Source organism: Eucalyptus grandis, chromosome 10 (genome assembly GCF_016545825.1).
Source record: "Eucalyptus grandis isolate ANBG69807.140 chromosome 10, ASM1654582v1, whole genome shotgun sequence".
NCBI lineage: Eukaryota > Viridiplantae > Streptophyta > Magnoliopsida > Myrtales > Myrtaceae > Eucalyptus > Eucalyptus grandis.
In genome coordinates this window covers 4,973,857-4,993,288 of record NC_052621.1, presented here as the reverse complement: position 1 = coordinate 4,993,288, position 19,432 = coordinate 4,973,857, and positions in this window count along the sequence as shown.

The window sequence follows — 19,432 nt, the reverse complement described above, 5'->3', positions numbered from 1 at the left end:
TGGCAGACTTTGAACCTAAAGTCTGATGGTCTTCAGACTTTGACATTAAAGTCTGTAAGTCTTCAAACTAGACTTTGGAAAGATTTTGTCAACTTCAAAACAGTTAATGAGTTTTCTCCAACACATTCCATTACAAACATGGTATTAAGTAGATTGCCCAGTAACAAACAACAGCCATCGAGTCATAGAACTAGTCATAATTAACAATAGAATCTAATTAGTTTAGAGTTGAAAGTGAGGGGTGTTTGATACTAAGTAGATTGCCTAGTAACAAACTGATAGTGCTAGTACGAGTACCTAGAGGGGGTGAATAGGTGCACAAACAACTTTTGCAAAATATAGTATAAAACTTTACTTTTAACCTGAGTCTGGTTGACAATAGACATTGTAGAGAAAATCAGACTCTAACAATTAAATAGAGTTGCGAGCAAAATAAAAGAGTTCAGGGAAGAGAATAAGAACAAAAGGTTTATAGTGGTTCGGCTTAATCCAAGCCTACGTCCACTCTCCCGCACTGACAGCCTACCGACTGGATTTCATTATGAATCAAAAAGAGTCGTTACAGTATCACGTCCTTGATTTCACAGTGTAGAGATTCTGCTACACTTCCTCAAGGCCTCACAAATGTCTAAACTTTCTTTTGAGTACAAATTTTCGCTCAACAAATGAATCGGCAAAGAACAAGGAGTTTCAGACTTTGAAATTTATCTATCGTGCACACACTCGAATAACTAGAGCATCTTCTTTATATACTCCTCAATGCCTTCATATCCGTTGGCACCTTCCAAAGGAGTTCTTCTAATCTACCCGTTGGATATAATCAATTAGGGAGATCTTGAGCTACTTAAGGAATGTGATGATAGTCCACCAATCATGCTCGCCCATATAATCAGGATCTAGGTTTCCATAAGTAGAACCTTCCAAGTATATTTCGCCAATCAACGGATCCAATTTACTCGTATTGATTTCAAAATGAATAATAGATCTTGAGATGCTATCTCCAACCATGAGAACTTCTTTAGTCGCTCTAATCAAATCCTTAAAGAAATGCTCGATTTTGGATAAGTCTTATTCGTCGGTCCAAAAACTGTCAATGAGGACAGACTTTAAATTTTGAGTCTGGCGGTCTGGCGATCTTCAGACTTTGACGGAAGAGTCTGCAAATCTTCAGACTAGACTGATGGAAACGTTTTGTCAGCTTCAAAACAAAAAATGGAGTTTTCTCCAACAATCTCTCCCTTTTTTATGGTGACAAAACTTTTCTGTAGATTTGAATACTTTTGATCTGCAAGACAATATTCAAGCAAACAAGGATTTCTCATAAAAGATAAATGAGTTAGGATAAAGATAGTATCGAATCTGCATCCACAGGAAATAAGTTAGTCCTGTAAAAACAACTATCTTTGCCATGAATACCAACAATGCTTAAGATACTGCAAGCATTTAAATGATCAAAACACAATCCGAACCATCCAAACCAGTCACAACCAGAAAAAAATCAAAGTTAAATCCAAAAAGAACAAATCAAATCTGCACCAACTTCTCTCCCTTTTTGTCAGCATTAAAAAGGTAGAGACGAAAAAGAGAATTGGATTAAGATTGTTTTGGAACGCGAACAAGCTAGAAATCTCCAATCAACTAGACAGTCTCCTCCAGCTTTCTCAGATCCTCCTTCAGTTGCGTTATTTCCTCACCCTTGACAGTTGCTTGAACTTGAAGATTAAGGGCTTGAACTTGATTGTGCAAAGAAACTGAAGAGGCTTGATTAACATTCTACATATTTTGAAATTTGCATCCCAAGGCATAAATCTGACCTCGCATTTCCATAAAAACATCAAGCAATCTTCTAAAGTCTGCTGAGTTGTCAGTTTGAGTGCTTGCTTCGGCATGATCAATTTGTGGAGTATTGGCAGATGATAGCATTTCAGCATGAGCACCCAAACTCGGAGATGAAACCTCATGATATTCTTCAGAAAATTGAGAGGCATATACATCTTCTGGATCGACAAGAGAATGACTGACATCACTAGTAAAAGTAAGTGAAGAAGTACCTATTTTCTCAGCAGCTCCCCCTGTTTCAGTGCTTTCAGGTGGAGAGAAGTACTCTTCATGCTCTGCTTCTTCTTCAGTGACATGATGACCTTGTTCTCCACTTTGCTCTTCTTTTGCAGTTCTTTCTTCCTCTACTTCTTTCCCCAACGATTCCCTCTCTTCACTCCTCTGCTCTATTTCGTCTTGGTCCTCTCTATCCTCTATTTCTAGAACAAAACGCTGTAAGTTCCTTAAGGCAAGAGCGGAAATGGCAACATCATCCTCATCTTCTTCATCCAACAAGATGAGTGCTCTTTTTCTTTTAGATTGAGCTGTTATGGGCTCCTTGCCTTTCCGTTTTGCAGCCACAGAGTCTTGACAAGTCTTGACAAGAGTCTTCTCCTTAAATCGCTCTAAAGCCTTGTTTAGTTCAGACGCATCTTTGAAACCATCTTTAGTCCCACTACCATTTGATCATAGGTTCGAACACACAGAATTTTGGGAGGCTGAATGTTAAAGTGTCTGAATAGCTGAGTAACAAGTGCTGAATAAGGAAGTTGACCATTGTCCTTTACCATTGATCTATACATGTGAAACACAATAGTGTGCGGCAAAGAGAACTTTTTACTAGCATTGATAGTATACATCAGCTTCGCTTCTGAATTGGAGACATCAGTCTTTGATGTGGATTTGGGTCTAAGACAGTTAATCACAATCTTGTGAAGCAAGACATTTGAGGCACTCATCCTCAAATATGAAATTCGGCCTTCTGCCATTCCATCTCGAACAAGCTCCACAGTCGCACGACCAATAGACACACTAATTGATTGGAACATCACTCTCTCTACTCCAATCACATCAGCCAGAGTGTCCATATCAACCACATAATCCTGGTCTCTAACGCTAAAAGAAAATCTATTCGCATCTAAAAAGTTTAGATTGGAATAGAAATATGCAGTAAGTTCTAGATGGGCTACAGTAGTTTCAGAGCAAAATTGTTCAAGTGGAAGTAAAGTAAATTTCTCCCGCAACTTCACGTTCAGAGAATCGAGAAAATCAAAATCCACACTCATTGGGTTCATCACCCCTCGCTTCAGCAACTTAGAGTAAGTTTGCTTATGTTCATCAAAACGAAATAGATCTGCTATTTTTCCTCGAATGTTCGTAGCAACACCCATTTTAGGCTTAAAATGAGTGAACATCTTTTCATCATCATTTCCATCAGGTTGACTAAATCCTCCAACATGTGGATCACTTGGGAAATTTGCAAAAGCCCTTTCTGCCGAGCCAGCAGGAGCAATCCCCAAAGTAGGTTTTATTTCAGTACCATTTTTCTTTCAAAAATTCATCAATAAAGGTCATTGGAGAACCTCCATCCTTTAAGGCAGAGTAGAGTTTGAAGTTAAAAGCAGGCTTTTGAGTTCTTATAGGTTCGGCATCCTCAATAATTTCTTCCTCTGCTTGATGTTGCTGAATATTCTATGGTCTAGCCTGAGGAGAATGGCGCGGTTGATAATGTTGTGGACTCTGTTGTTTGCTTGGAGATTCTTCTTCATCGGTAAGGTCAAAGTGCATAGGACCCTCACGCATATGCTGTGGTCCCTTGCTTGCAATCATTAAAGACTTTCTTTGGAAAGACATTCTCACAGTCTTTGAGAGTTTTTGAACTCGTTCGCGAGAAAGATGAAAACTTTAAGGATTAAACTAGAGAGAAAAAAAATAAGAAGGTGATGTTTTGTGCTTCTAGGGTTTGTGAGTAAAAAAGAAGAAGACAAATAGTATATAAAGCAATCGAAACGGGGTATACGGATCATTATAAATGGAAAAATAAAAAATGTCTTTTAAAAAATAACTACCTTTTTGAAAATAGATAACTGTAAAAAAGATAATTTCTTTTTCAAAATGGAATGATTGCTACAATTACAAAAACTTGGGAAGATAACATCAATCAATTGTAGATTAATAGACAATCGCACATTTTTGAGTTTTTATCCGAAAGATAAATTTATAAAACTAAAATAACTTATAGTCGTGTTTCTTGATCTTCTGAGTCTGAGCATCTTTAGACTTTTATCCCTGAGTCTGAGCTTCTTTAGACTTTAAGATATTAAGTCTGGATCGAATAGACTCAAATTGATTTTTCTCCAGTGGCTTTGTAAAAATGTCCGCTAGTTGATTCTTTCAGTCAATGAATTGAATCAAGATTTCTCCATTTTGAACATAGTCTCTAATAAAGTGATGTCGAATCTCTATATGCTTTGCTCTTGAGTGAATTGAATCAAGACTTTACTTTTAAGAAAGTCATTTTGGATTAAAAACTTACTTAACATGTTGTACCAAGCTCGAGGTGCTTGCTTTAAACCATATAACGCCTTTTTCAGTCTGAATACAGAGTCCGGTTTCCTTGGGTCTTCAAAACCAAGATGTTGTTCCACATAGACTTCCTCTTGGATAAATCCATTTAAGAATGCACTTTTGACGTCCATTTGGAATAACCTGAAGTTCTTATAACAAGTAAAAGCAAGTAATAATCTAATTGCTTCTAACCTTGCTACTGGTGCGTAAGTCTCATCATAATCTATTCCTTATTCTTGCGTATATCCTTTAGCCAGGAGTCTTGCTTTGTTCCTTATAACTTTTCCTTTCTCGTTCATCTTGTTTTTGAAAACCCATTTAGCTTAAATAACAGATTTACCTTTTGATTTAGGAGTTAATTCCCAAACATCGTTAACACTGAACTGCCTGAGTTCTTCTTGCATAGCTTCAATCCAGCTTTCGTCAGTTAAAGCTTTTTCTATGCTTTTGGGTTCTATTTCAGAAATAAGAGCCACAACGTTAGACTCTTCATGCCTTTTGGATCTTGTACGAATCCTTTCATCAATGTCACCATAATGAATTCTTTGGGATGACTAGACTTGTGCTTCCAGTTACTAGTTGGTCTGACAGTTTGCTGATCTTTTTCTTCATTTGATTCTTCAAACTTCGTTCGTTGTTAACCTTTTATAGTTTGAGCTGCTTAAAGGGAATTAGACTTTGTAGAGTCTGGAACAGGTTCGGATTCTTTAGGTTGAGTTTGGATCGATTGATTTTGTATAAGGTCTTGAAATTTGACCTTTATCGATTCTTCCACAGATGGAGTCTTCTTGTTGTATATTCTGTAAGCTTTGCTAGCGGTTGAATATCCAAGGAAGATTCCTTCGTCTAATTTTTCTTCAAACTTACCAATTCGATCATTTGCATTTTTCAATATAAAATATTTGCAACCAAACACATGAAAATAGGAAACAATTGACTTCTTTTCTTTGAACAACTCATAGGGAGTTTTCTCCAAAACCGGCTTTAAGAAAACTCTGTTAATGATATAACATGCTGTAGAAATTGCTTCAGCCCAAAAACGAGAAGAAATATTGCTTTCAATTAAAAGTATTCTAGCCATTTCTTGCAACGATCTATTATTCCTTTCCACAACTCCATTTTGTTCTAGAGTGTATAGAGATGAAAACATATGTTGAAGACCAAATTCATAACAGAATTTAGCAAAGTCTTGATTTTCAAACTCACCTCCATGATCTGTCCATATACTTGAAATAACATATCATTTCTCATTCTGTACTTTCTTAGCAAACTTTAAAAAATAAGAGAAGGTTTCAGACTTACTTGCAAGAAAGTATACCCAAGTAAATCGTGAATAATCATCCACTATTACTAGGCAATATTTCTTTCCACCAATGCTTTGAGTTCTAGTTGGTCTAAAGAGATCCATATGCTGGAGCTGCAGCACACGATTAGTGGAAACTTGATTTATTGGTTTAAAGAACTTCCAACATGTTTTCCCAGTACACAAGGTGTGCATAATTCAGATTTTTGGTATGTTAGGTTGGGTAGCCACGAACAAGCTTCTTTGAAGAGATCTTGGCAATTTGCTTCATATTGATATGGCTAAGTTTTCGATGTCAGAGATTTGCTTCCTCTTGAATTGAAATTAGACATTGAGATTTTTCTGGTTTGATGTCCAAGAGATAGATGTTCCCATATCTTCGCCTAGTGAAAGTCTGAGAGAAGTCTTTACTGGTTTCTGAACATATTCCTTCTTGAAAATTGATTTTGAACCCTGTGTCACACAGTTGAGTGATACTCAGCAAGTTGTAATTGAGTCCTTCTAATAAGGAGACGTTGTTGATTGTGAGACTTCCAACCTTTACCGTTCCGCATCCGACAATTCTTCTTTTGCTATTTCCACCAAAGGAAACTTTTCCACCATTAACTTGCATAAGCTTTATGAAGCAACTTGAATCTCCTGTCATATGTCTTGAACATCCACTATCTAAGTACCATTTGACATTTTTCTTGATAGTGACCTACATTTAAAAAAGAAACTCAAGCTTTCTTTGGTACCCACACTTTCTTGGGTCCAATTCTAGAGGATCTTTCGATATTAGGAATGCTTTCGTCTTGTTTTTCCATATGTTGTATTCTTTTCCATCAAAATAAGGCGATTTGGTGTTATTTTGCCCTTCAACAAAACCTGGAGCCAACATACTAGTCATGAATCTTTAACTCTGAAGTAAAAACACTTCAATTTAAATGAGTACACAAGCTCTGATACCAATTGATAGTGCTAGTACGAGCACCTAGAGGGGACGTGAATAAGTGCACAAACAACTTTTGCAAAATATAGTATAAAACTTTACTTTTAACCCGAGTCTGATTGACAATAGACTTTGTAGAGAAAATTAGACTCTAACAATTAAATAGAGTTGCGAGCAAAATAAAAGAGTTTAGGGAAGAGAATAAGAACAAAAGGTTTATAGATAGCCCATCGGCTGGATTTCACTATGAATAAAAAAGAGTCGTTATAGTATCACGTCATTGATTCCACAGTGTAGAGATTTTGCTACACTTCCTCAAGGCCTCACAAATTTTCGCTCAACAAATGAATCGGACTTTGGAATTTATCTATCGTGCATACACTTGAATAACTAGAGCATCTTCCTTATATACTCCTCAATGCCTTCATATCCGTTGGCACATTCCAAATGAGTTCTTCCAATCTACCCGTTGGACATAATCAATTAGGGAGATCTCGAGTTACTTAAGGAATGTGATGATAGCCTACCAATCATGCTCGCCCATATAATCAGGATCTAGGTTTCCATAAGTAGAACATTCCAAATATACTTCGCCAATCAACGGATCCAATTTACTCGTATTGATTTCAAAGCGAATAATAGATCTTGAGATGTTATCTTTAGTCGTGAGAACTTCTTTAGCCGCTCGAATCAAATCCTTAAAAAAATACTCAATTCTGGATAAGTCTTCTTCGTCAGTCTAGAAACTGTCAATGAGGGCAGACTTTAAATTTTGAGTCTGGCAGTCTGGCGATCTTCAGACTTTGACGGAAGAGTTTGCAAATCTTCAGACTAGACTGCAGACTAGATTAATGGAAACGTTTAGTCAGCTTCAAAGCAAATAAGGAAGTTTTCTTCAACACAAACAATAGCCATCGAGTGATAGAAGTAGTCATAATTAACAACAGAATCCAATTAGTTGAGAGCTGAACGTGAGGGGTGTGTGTGTGTGTGTGTGTGAGAGAGAGAGAGAGAGAGAGAGAGAGAGAGAGAGAGAGAGAGAGAGAGAGTATCAACATGAACATCTACACGTAAAGGATATCGATCATCATGATAAAAGGATGTATAATCTACTAAAAAATGCAATGGAATTATGAATATGATTCAGCTAACTTTATGGCCGTGGTCCTAATCTATTGATAGGGCATTGACAAACTTGAAATATAACTGCATAATTGGGTAGATCACATATGGGAGATTTGAAAGTAGACTCCAAAAGAGTTGCTGTCCACTGAAATACTGAATGATAGTAACAAGTAAACTCTGACATGGTATGAGCAGTAAACAACATGAATTCAAGCATATGGTTACCACTTATATGGGTAATGATCCGGTTTGACAAGAGTAAGGATGGAAAAATTTTGCAAAAAATTATACTTTTAGTTCATGCCTTTGTTTTCTCAAGCATGCTATAATCTTTCACCCAAGGAATTTCTCATTGCTTTCAAAGGAATATTGAAGAAAAATTTTGAGAATTTGTTTTCAACTCATGCCTCTATCATCTCAAGTTTTTCTATTTTAAATTTGACGTCTTTTCAGTCCATGCTAACATGCCACATATCTTTATTTTCCTAGTTCATCCTTAGGAAATCCCCTCCATGTACAATTTTTTCGTGATTAAACAAAAGAGAAGGGTTAGGTCGTCATCATGGATTGACTCCTTATTTATGTCTCGGGTTTACACATGCTTGTTTATTCATGACTAAGTAATCATGGAACGTCAACGTTCATTGATCCAAAGTCGCTCAAAAGTGAGAGCAAGAATGGTTGAAAAGAATGTAGCAAGCCGTGTAGTGGTCATGGAAAGCGAAATGAAACAAGTCTTTAATGTGCTTCAATAACTCTTGAAGCAGATCGACTACATTCAAAGCAAACTTACTCCCGCCCTGACTTCAATTGAAGTATTGTTGCAACAATCATCTACCAAGGGTGAGCAAGGTAGAGATACTGACAATAACATGCTCAAATTGGAGAATGATCCACACCTAATCACGGTTGATGGATCTAAGCCCGACAGTCTGTTTAAGACCGAACATGACAAATGCCTAGAGAAGCTTGAGAAGATGCCGAAACAATTACAAGGCCTCCAAGATCCTACTTCGATGGACCTCTCCATCTATTCCAAGATCATAATGCCAGAAAAATTCAAAATGTTGTAGACTCTGTAGGCTTTGCTTGAGGTAGAATATCCAAGGAAGATGCCTTTGTCTGATTTTTCTTCAAACTTGCCAACTCGATCATTTGCATTTTTCAATATAAAGCATTTATATCCAAACACATGAAAATATGAAACAATAGGCTTCTTTTCTTTGAATAATGTAGCACCCCGAACCCTTCGAAGGTCGCCACAAGCACCAATGTTACATCTTATTACCCTTTTTGCTAGTACTTAGAAGAAGCGTCGTTATTCACTGGCATTTTTTTTTTATACAGCACGACTCATCAGTGGAAGTAAAGTAAAACATCACCATCTCTCCCCTTACCAATCGGGCCCTCAGCCAGGCCTATGTCATACATGACCAAATAGCGCACCCGAATATATGTTAATCTAGGTACCGAAGGATAGCTGAACTCCTCGCACTCTACCTCGACGTCGGATGGTAAACCGTAAAATGTACCCCGCGCAACGGCAGGAAGCGGCATGCTGCTAATCTGAAATGTTGGTTCCCAAAAGGGGTGAGTACAACCACTCAGCAGGTAAAGGAATTCAATAACCACTCAGTGCATCATACCAATCATACATGCACTGCAGGTGTTTTTTACCTTGAAACCATGCGCATACTATCATGCATCATCATCACAATCATAACACATACATGTGTATCATCATCATATCATATACATGTGATCATTATCATGACATCATCACATCACACATGTCATCATCATCATGGCATCATCATATCATACATGTCATCATCATCATGGCATCATCATATCATACATGTCATCATGCCATATTATATATCATCACCATCATCATCATCATGCATATCATCGTGCCATGGGTGATCATCATCATATCACATCACATATTATCATCATCATCATGCATATCATCATGCCATGTCATATATCATCATCATCATCATTCCATCATATCATCGTGCCATGGGTGATCATCATCATATCACATCACATATTATCATCATCATCATGCATATCATCATGCCATATCATATATCATCATCATCATTCCATCATATCATCGTGCCATGGGTGATCATCATCATATCACATCACATATTATCATCATCATCACGCATATCATCATGCCATGTCATATATCATCATCATCATCACCATCATATCATTGTGCCATGGGTGAATTTTCCACTTTTAACTTTCAATTTGATCACCACATCACCCATTCCTCGGATCATCAATTTCATCATCCCCTCGGGCAAAAACCTCCAAGGCTTCCGGCATTCAGCCATTTCAGGCCACCGGGCATCCGGCCCCCCACATTCCGGGCATCTCGCATCCCAACTGGCATCACGAGGCATTCCTTTCGGGCAAAGACCTTCAACAAGGCTTCCGGCATTTACACTCCCTGGCCGGGCATCCTGCACCCCAATCCTGGCATCACGAGGCATTCCTTTCACGCAAAGACCTCCGACAAGGCTTTCGGCCCCCCACATTCCGGGCATCCAGAATCTCCCAGGGTCATCCGGCCTTGTATCTCAATACAATCCGGGCATCATCATCCACCACAACCATCTCCTCATTTAACATTATCCATGTTTACCAATTTCGGTCTTAATTTAGCATGGCATATGATGTGACATCAAACAAGTCATATTCGGCATGGAATTCACACATGCATTTTCAATTCAATGTCATGCATACATCAAGACCTCATCATACATACTACATGGTATGATTATTTATGAAATAAAATTTAATGGAATTTATGGTCAATAAAATAATCCATTTTTTTTCATGCCCTTTTTCATTTATTTAAAATTCCAGCTTTTATCATTTTCCAAAAATATTAAATTTAATATCTATAAATTCCCAAAAATTATAAAAATTAAGGCAAGTGATAAACAAGGCAATAGAATGATGATTTCATGTAAAATACATGGCCAAATAAAATTTCACATCATTTCATAAATCACACAAAACAGCATATCATTTTCGGATGAAATCAGAATGTACAGTTTCCGAAGAAATTCGATTAAAATATTCATACGACCTCCAAAAATTACGAAATTTTACCGAGTCATAGCCAAGACATTTGCGTACATCTTTAATGAAGACTTCCAAGTCAGATTATTTTTAGATTATTTTATACAGTCTCACGAAGCTTCTGGATCCATTACCGCATCGTCCAGTACATACTTCTCCGAAATACTGAGTTTTCACCTACCTATTCTCTTTCGTTTCCTCTTAAATTTGAATATGTTTTAAATAAATATGTCCTCTACATATTTAATGAAGAGATCTAAGTCAAATAACCAGAGTATAGTCGTCATTTTTGTCCATGAAGTCTCGGGTGTCCCGAAATACATCTCCAGAATTACCGTCTTCAAGATCTAGTCAATTTACTAGGCTATACTTGTTCATTTCACTTCAAATTTGAGTATGTTGTAGTTTAAGATGTCCCATACAACTTTCATGAAGAGATCGAAGAAATATTCTTAGCACAAATCAACATGCAACCACAAATCCAACAAAAGGTCAGTGAAATCTTTCCAGATCTGAGGTCTCCGTAGGATGAGAGTTTAAACCATCAAAGCTCCATAATGTTCCACCAAATTCGAGTATGTTGTATTTTAAGATGTTATCTACAACTTTCATGAAGAAATCAAAGCCAAAATCGGACTCCAAACATGCATGCAAGCTCACACAACATTCTGACTCAAACTGTTCAAGCGAAAACAGTCATACCACCCAAGAACAATCCATCCATACTTCGGTTTTCCTCACCAAATCACCCAAACTCGACACTATATCAACCATAGATGCAACAAAAACACATGCAAGAGCAGCTAGAGGACTCCCACTTGCCTCTAGACCAGACGGACGGCGGCACACGGCAGCGAGCACGGCGGACGGACTGCGGCTCCTCCTCGGCTCCTCCTCCCTCTCGGCCGCTCTCCCTCTCTCTCGCACAATCTCTCACTCTCTCTCTTTGGGCGAATGAACCGGCCACCCCTCTCTCTCTCTTCCCTTTTATTTCCCCCAAACCTCATCATTTGCAATCATGAGATTGCCTCACCAATGGCCAATGCATGAGCTCATTCTTGTCACTTGGCAAGACTCATGCATGGGCTTGGGCTTGGGCCTCCTTTTGGGTCTTCTTTGCGGCCGACAGCCACATCTCCTTGGGCCTCAATGGGCTGGCGACAGCCCCCTTCCGTGGGCTTCTATTGGGCCGACTAGCTTGGCCCACTAAAATCCCCCTTTTTGGGCCTAAGGCCCAAACCTAATTCAAATCAATTTTATTTTCAATTATTCATCTTTAATTTATTTCTTTTATAGATTTCAAATTTTAAATTTTAAATTCCACATGGCCAAAGTCTTGTGACATTTTATTTAATTCATAAGGTGCATGGCCAAGTATAGATTATCATTATCAATCTATCTAATTTAAAATTTCATAAACACAAGCACAAATCACCTAATCTTAAAAAGAGACTAATGGCTAAAGCATAAATCATAGGTAATTTCATTACCTAATTAGAGGCTTTAACACACCTTATAATTTGACTTTGAATTTTGGGATGCCACAAATAACTCATAGGGGGTTTTTTTTTCCAGAATTGGTCTTAGAAAAGCTCTATTAATAATATAACATGCTGTAGAAACTACTTCAGCCCAAGAACGCGAAGAGATGTTACTTTCAATTAAAAGAGTTCTAGCCATTTCTTGAAGCGACCTATTCTTTCTTTCCACAACTCCGTTTTGTTCTGGAGTATATGGAGAGGAGAACAAATGCTGAAAAACCAGATTCATCACAAAATTTTGTAAAATCTTGATTTTCAAATTCACCTTCATGATCTGTTCTTATGCTTGAAATAACATACCCTTTTTTCATTTTGAACCTTTTTAGCAAACTTTTCAAAGTAATAGAAGGTTTCATACTTACTTGCCAGGAAATATACCCAAGTAAATCGTGAGTAGTCATCCACAATTACTAGGCAATATTTCTTACCTCCAATGCTTTGAGTTTTGGTTGGTCCAAAGAGATCCATATGCAGAAGCTGTAGTACATGATTAGTGGAAACTTGATTTATTGGTTTAAAGGAATTTCTTACCTGTTTTCCCAATATGCATGGTGTACATAGATAAGACTTTTGGTATGATAGATTGGGTAAACCACGAACAAGCTTATTTGCTGAAATTTTGGCTATCTGCTTCATATTGATGTGCCCAAGCTTTCTGTGCCATAAGTTCGCTTCGTCTTGTATTGAGATTAGACATTGCGATTCATCTGGTTTCACATCCAAGAGGTAGATATTTCCATGTCTTCGACCCATGAATGACTGAGAAGAATCTTTACTGGTTCTTGAACATATTCCCTCTTGAAAGTTGATTTTGAAACCGGTATCACACAGTTGACTGATACTGAGCAGATTGTAGTTGAGTCCTTCCACTAAGGAAACATTGCTTATTGTGAGGTTTCCAATCTTTACAGTTCCAAATCTCACAATTCTTCATTTGTTGTTTCCTCCAAATGAGACTTTTCCACCATTTACTTGCACGAGCTTTATGAAGCAATTTGAATCTCCTGTCATATGTCTTGAGCATCTACTATCCAGATACCATTTTACCTTTTTCTTGATAGTGACTTGCATTTAAAAAAGAGACTCAAACTTTCTTTGGTACCCATATTTTCTTGGGTCCATTGGTGTTAGTATGATATGCGGTTTTTGCCCATACTTTCTTAACAGGTTTCCAAACCATAGGACATTCTTTTTCAAAATGATCTGCACTATTGCACTTTGAACATCTGAGAGCATTGCGACCTACTGGTTTTACAAAGATCTTTTTAAAATGATTTTTGTAAGCATCTCTTGTGAGTCTTTGCTTAATTCTTTCATTCACTTTAGGAAAATCAATTAAAGGAATGGTTTCCGCAGTCATTCCCAAACATGATTTATTGAAATAGGGTCTTTGAACAGAAAGAATTTTTTCCAGTTTCTCAGATCCTATAGAAAATCTTTTAGAAATATTTGAGATATCATTTTTCAAGAATGCATTTTCTTTTGAAAGATTGCCTTCATTTTCTTTCAAGGTAGAAACATTTTTGTCTAAAACTTTGACCTTTTCTTTCAAAACATTTTCTTGTTGTTTTAGTGCAGAATTTTCCTTTTTTAGTTCGGAAATCCTTTTAAGAGAAGTCTTAAGACTAAAACACAACTCATCTATGTATTTAGAAACTTTAATAGGGATTTTAAAGTTACTCACCTCAAATTCACTGTCTGAATCTGAGTCTGTCTCGGAGTTTGAATCTGAATCCGATTGTGCCATCAAACATATATTGGCATAATCATCATCACTTTCTTTACACTCTGTATCACTCCAGGTTTCTGCTTTAAGAGCCTTTCGATACTTTTCAGCTTTTCCTTTCTTCTTCCTTAGAAGAGGACAGTTGGGTCTAATGTATCCCTTTTTCTTACATTCAAAGTAGACTACATCTTTGTTTGATTCATCATCCTCAACAGACTTAGTTTGTTGCTTTTGAAAACTCTGTTTCTTTGGATTGAATGTTCTTCCTTTTCTGTTCAGCTTTCTGAATCTTCTTATCATGAGAGCAAGCTCCTCATCATCCATATCGTCTTCAGAGTCTGTAACATTAGAATCATCATTGGATTTTAATGTAATGGATTTCTTACCTTTAGGATCTTCGTCTTCATTGATTCGTTCCACTTCATAAGACTGAAGAGTCCCAACCAACTCATCAACATATAGTGGCATGATTCTTTGTGTCTCTCTTATTGAGGTCTTTATGTGATTCCAATCCTTGGAGAGTCCACGCAGTAGCTTGTTTACCTTCATGGGATCAGAAAATGATTGACCTTGATTTTCAAGACTATTCACGATTTCTGTAAAACGACTAAACATGTCAATTATAGATTCTCTTGATTTCATTTTGAAGGCTTCGTATTGACCGAGGAGAATGTTGATTTTGGTCTCTTTCACTCGATCGGTTCCTTCATAGGTAATGTGTAATCTATCCCAGACTTCTTTCGTTGTAACACAAGAAGATATTCCGTTATATTCAGTAGGTGACAAAGCACAATATAAAGAATAAATTGCTTTTGCATCAAGAGCTTGTCTCTTGATTATCTCTTCCTGAGTCATGTCACTAGATTCAACAGCTTCTTTTCCTCTCTCTAAGACAGATGCAGTTTTAGGAATGATTCCTTTTTCTACAACGTCCCATTCCAGAGGATCCTTTGATCTTAGGAACGCCTTCATCTTGTTTTTCCATATGTTGTACTCCTTTCCATCAAAGTAAGGCGGTCTAGTATTGCTTTGCCCTTCTACCTGCCTTGGAGCTAATATACCAGCCATGGATCTTTAACTTTGAAGTAAAACACTTCAAACAAAGTGAGTACACAAGCTTTGATACCAATTGAGATAGCTAGTATAAGCACCTAAAGGGGGGTGAATATGTGTAAAAATAATTTCTTGAGATAAGAGAACAATACTAAGCAGACAATAGAAAGGAAGTTATCCTTTGGTTAACAAAACGAATTATGATCAAAGTAAAGTAAAGAGTAGGGAAGAGAAAATTGAACACAAGGTTTATAGTGGTTCGGCTTATTTCAAGCCTACGTCCACTCTTCCGCACTGACAGCCCACCAGCTGGATTTTACTATGAACAAAAAGAGTTATTACAGCAAGTCTCTCCCTTGATTCCATAGTGTAGAAGCTTTACCACACTTCCTCAAGGTTTCTCAGAATATAAACTCTCTTTTGCGTACACGATTTCGCTTAGTAAATGAATTGACTAAGAACAAAGAACTTCAGACTTTGGAATTCTTCTATCGCGCATACACTCGAACAACTGGAACGTCTTCCTTTTATACTCCTTTATGCCATCATACCCGTTGGCATTTACTAAAGGAATTCCTCCAATCTACCTGTTGGACAGAATCAATTAGGAAGATCATTCGAGCTATTAAAGGAACGTGTCGATAGCCCATCAATCCTGCTTGCCCATACAATCGGGATCTTGGTTTTCATAAGTAGAACCTGTCAAGTATACTTCGCCAATCATCGGATCCTTAATCTCTGAATCAATCATGATCAATTAAAGGATTCCGTTATGTCATATCTAGCCAAGAGATCTTCTCCGTCGATAAGGTCAAATCCTTAATGAAACACCCGGTTCGGATAACCCTTCTTCGACGGTCTAGAAACCTGTCAATGAGAATAGACTTTGAGTCTTGAGTCCGCGGCAGTCCAGGAGGTCTTCGGACTCTGAATAGAAGAGTTTGCAAATCTTCAGACTAGACTGATGGAAACGTTTTGTCAGCTTCAAAATACTCCAGGAAGATTTCTCCAACACCTGCCACTCTCATTTTTAATGTTTCGGCCGAGCATAAATATATTGGTTAGGTTGGCAATGAACATTCTGGTTGGAAACTCAATAGTTATTAAATACTTATTATTATCATAACAACCATCGGAGTTTATTAGGAAAATCATCTTCTTTCTAGATTAAAGGATGTATGAATGGATAACTAGAGTTTAATCTAAAAGGATAAATGATTGAGCCTCCATGGAGTTTGAATAGATCCGTGTGGCATTGTCACATGAGGTTCTCTAGATTTTCAATGAGGCTCTCATTATGGATTTATTCAATAATCTCCTAGGGGTATTCCAAACTTGGCTAGTCTCGTATCCTCTCGATCTTATATTTTTCTTTGTGATGAAAAGTATGGAAAGTATATCTCATGATGTACATATTGATCTTTGTGGGTGCCTTTGATTTGGACAGAAAGTCAGAAAGCACATTGTTTTTTTCCAACAATGTGTTTGGTTTCAAAGGAATATTTTGAAAACAATTTAGCCCATCGAAGTAGTTGGGAATTCGGAATCTACTTCTGTTTAAACTTGGTCATTTAGGGAAAAGATGCCATGTCTAGTTCCATCAAGAAGTAAATGGCCAATAAGATGGAACTCAAACTTTTTTATTCTATTTTTTGCCACCAAGATTTCCTTGAAAGTGGAATGATAATGCATTTTAGCCTAAGAAAACTTTCCACTTTTTTAATCGCAAATATGTTGCTTACCATCAGTTTCTTCAAACAGTATGGTCGCTCAATATTCATCATTGACATCAATCCGAAGGATTCTCTTTCCTGTAGATGGAATTTGCAACAGAAGAAGAGTTTGCATGATCTCCTTAAGTTCTACGAATGCTTTGGTCTAGGATTTTCCCCATGGTGGGGGATTTTTCTTTAGCATTAATTGCAGTGGAATTAGCAATTTTGCAATGTTGGGAATAAAGTCTCTGAGATAATTAATTATCATAAGAAATTGCTGAATTTGCCTTGTCGTGAAGTTTTCTTCTAGAAACTTTAGCAATTCTTGAGTAATGTGAAGCCCTAGATAGTCGCCTTTGTTAAGGTGCATGCTAAGGGATGAGAGTATAATCCCATACTTCTTTACAATGTCTGCAAACTGCCTAAGGAGTTGGCAATGTGATTCTTTATTAGTTATAGAGTAAGATATCATCAATGTAAACTGTTGCACTTGACAAAATTGGCTGGAAAATTCGACACATGGCCTTTTGAAATAAGGATGGAGCTACCTTGAGGCCAAAAGGAAGAACTTTCTATTGAAAATGCTATTTTTGAATATAGAACCTCGTCTTAGGTCTATCTTCAATATGAATGCCCAATTGCCAAAATCCGGCTTTAAAATCAAATTTGGAATATATATGAGCTTTGGATAATCCAACAAAAAGGGAATTTCTCGAAGGTAAAATGAATTTTTCATCTTGGAGAAAAAGGTTGTGGGGCTGATAGTTAATTACTAGATGCATTTTCCCTTTGTTTTGCTTAGCTTGCTTGTTAACATAAAAGGCTTCATGGGCTTATTGAGAATCTGAAATTTCAATAAGGCCTTATTACAGCAACTTCGAGCACTCTTTTTGAGTAGAAATAAGATGTCCTAGATTCTTTCCCATGTGGCTCATCTTGATCGGATTTATATCTTCATTTTTCTTGAAAGGGAGACAAACAAAAAATTATGGGTTTTTCCACAAGGGATGAGAACATTTCTGAGAGAATTTAGAATGAGATTTTGAACAAGATTCTAACAACTCTTGCATGATTGGATCTAATAGACTCATCTGGATGGGAAAAAGCCTTTGAATATTGACAAATTCAAAAAATTGATCTTTATACTTAAGGCTTTCTCCAAGAATGATGCAAAGTTAAGAAATTTGAGTCATGATGTCTCAACCAATGATAAGATCTTTGTTGGAGAGACTAAAGCTGCAGATCTTAGTGGTTATGGAGCACCGAGATAAAAATTGAATAGTTATTGGGGGTGGTTTGCACATTTGTAGAAAAAAGTATCTCTTGAGGTAGAATTAAAATATCGAACACCAAAAGTCCAATATTCTTCAGGATGAACTTTTATGTTTAGAATTGAAGATTTTGCCCCAGTATCTATAAAAGCAATGACAATGATTGATTTAGCAAATTTGAAGGTGAAGATTTTTACAGAAAAATGAGGACAATGAACTTGGCTTGCTAGGGTCTTATTCTGGGAGAAGTGAGGGATATATAGAAAAGATCTTCAGAATCTGAGTCAGAATTGATAACAAGAAATGACACAAAGAATCTATTTAGATGGTTCTTCATCCATGGAAAACAATGATTCAATGTTATCATTTTCAAGTGAAACACCGGTTTTAATTTCTATGTGATGCATTAAATGGTTTTGACCTCTTTTTGCCTGAGGGCAATTTTTTGCTAAATGACCATTTTGGTTGCAGATGAAGTATTGAGTTGATTTTTCGTGATTTGAGCGATCTTTCATTCTTCGCAGAAATTGCCATTTCTTCTTTCTACGGAAATACTTAGATTCGTGCTTGGATTTTCCAGCCCAATACCTCTTGTAATGCTTCTTCTTTCAGAAAGGCTTTCCGCAAGAACTGTCACAATCTCTTTTGGAACATTTAATCTTCAACTTTTAATGTGAATAGGCTCCATCAAGTTCTTTGTTGTCTATGAGATAAGTTTTCACCATTTGGCGCCTTAGGCATGAATCATCAAGGCACAAATGGATCTCTTGTATTTTTTCTCAAGGAATGTCCACAATTCGCCTTTACTAAAGGATCTTTCAACTTGTTGAGATAGCTTTTTGGGAATAGAAGTTAGAAAAACCTGTTTCAGGTTTGCATTAGCTCCAAGGCCATAGAAGAGCTTAAGCATTTATTGATAATGTTTGTTGAGATGTCTTCTCTGGAAAAAGCAACATTTTCTTTTAAAAAAACCTTAATCTCTTGAGCTCATGGAGGTCAGAAGGTTTACCAATGAAAAAAATTATAAAGAAGAGCAATAACTTGGACAAACTAAGCACATAAATTGAACTTGGTCTTGCTTTGTTACCGATTGCTACCAATATTTGAGGGCTACTTGTAAATCTAGTAACAAATCCAAAAAAGGACATCATACTTGTCATGATTTGTGAGAGCTTGAGCATTTAGCTAAGTATGAAATTCGTCATATCTTTAAGATAATTTAGAATGAGGAATATTGCCAATAATAAGAAACTATTTAGATGAGGGAATTAGATTT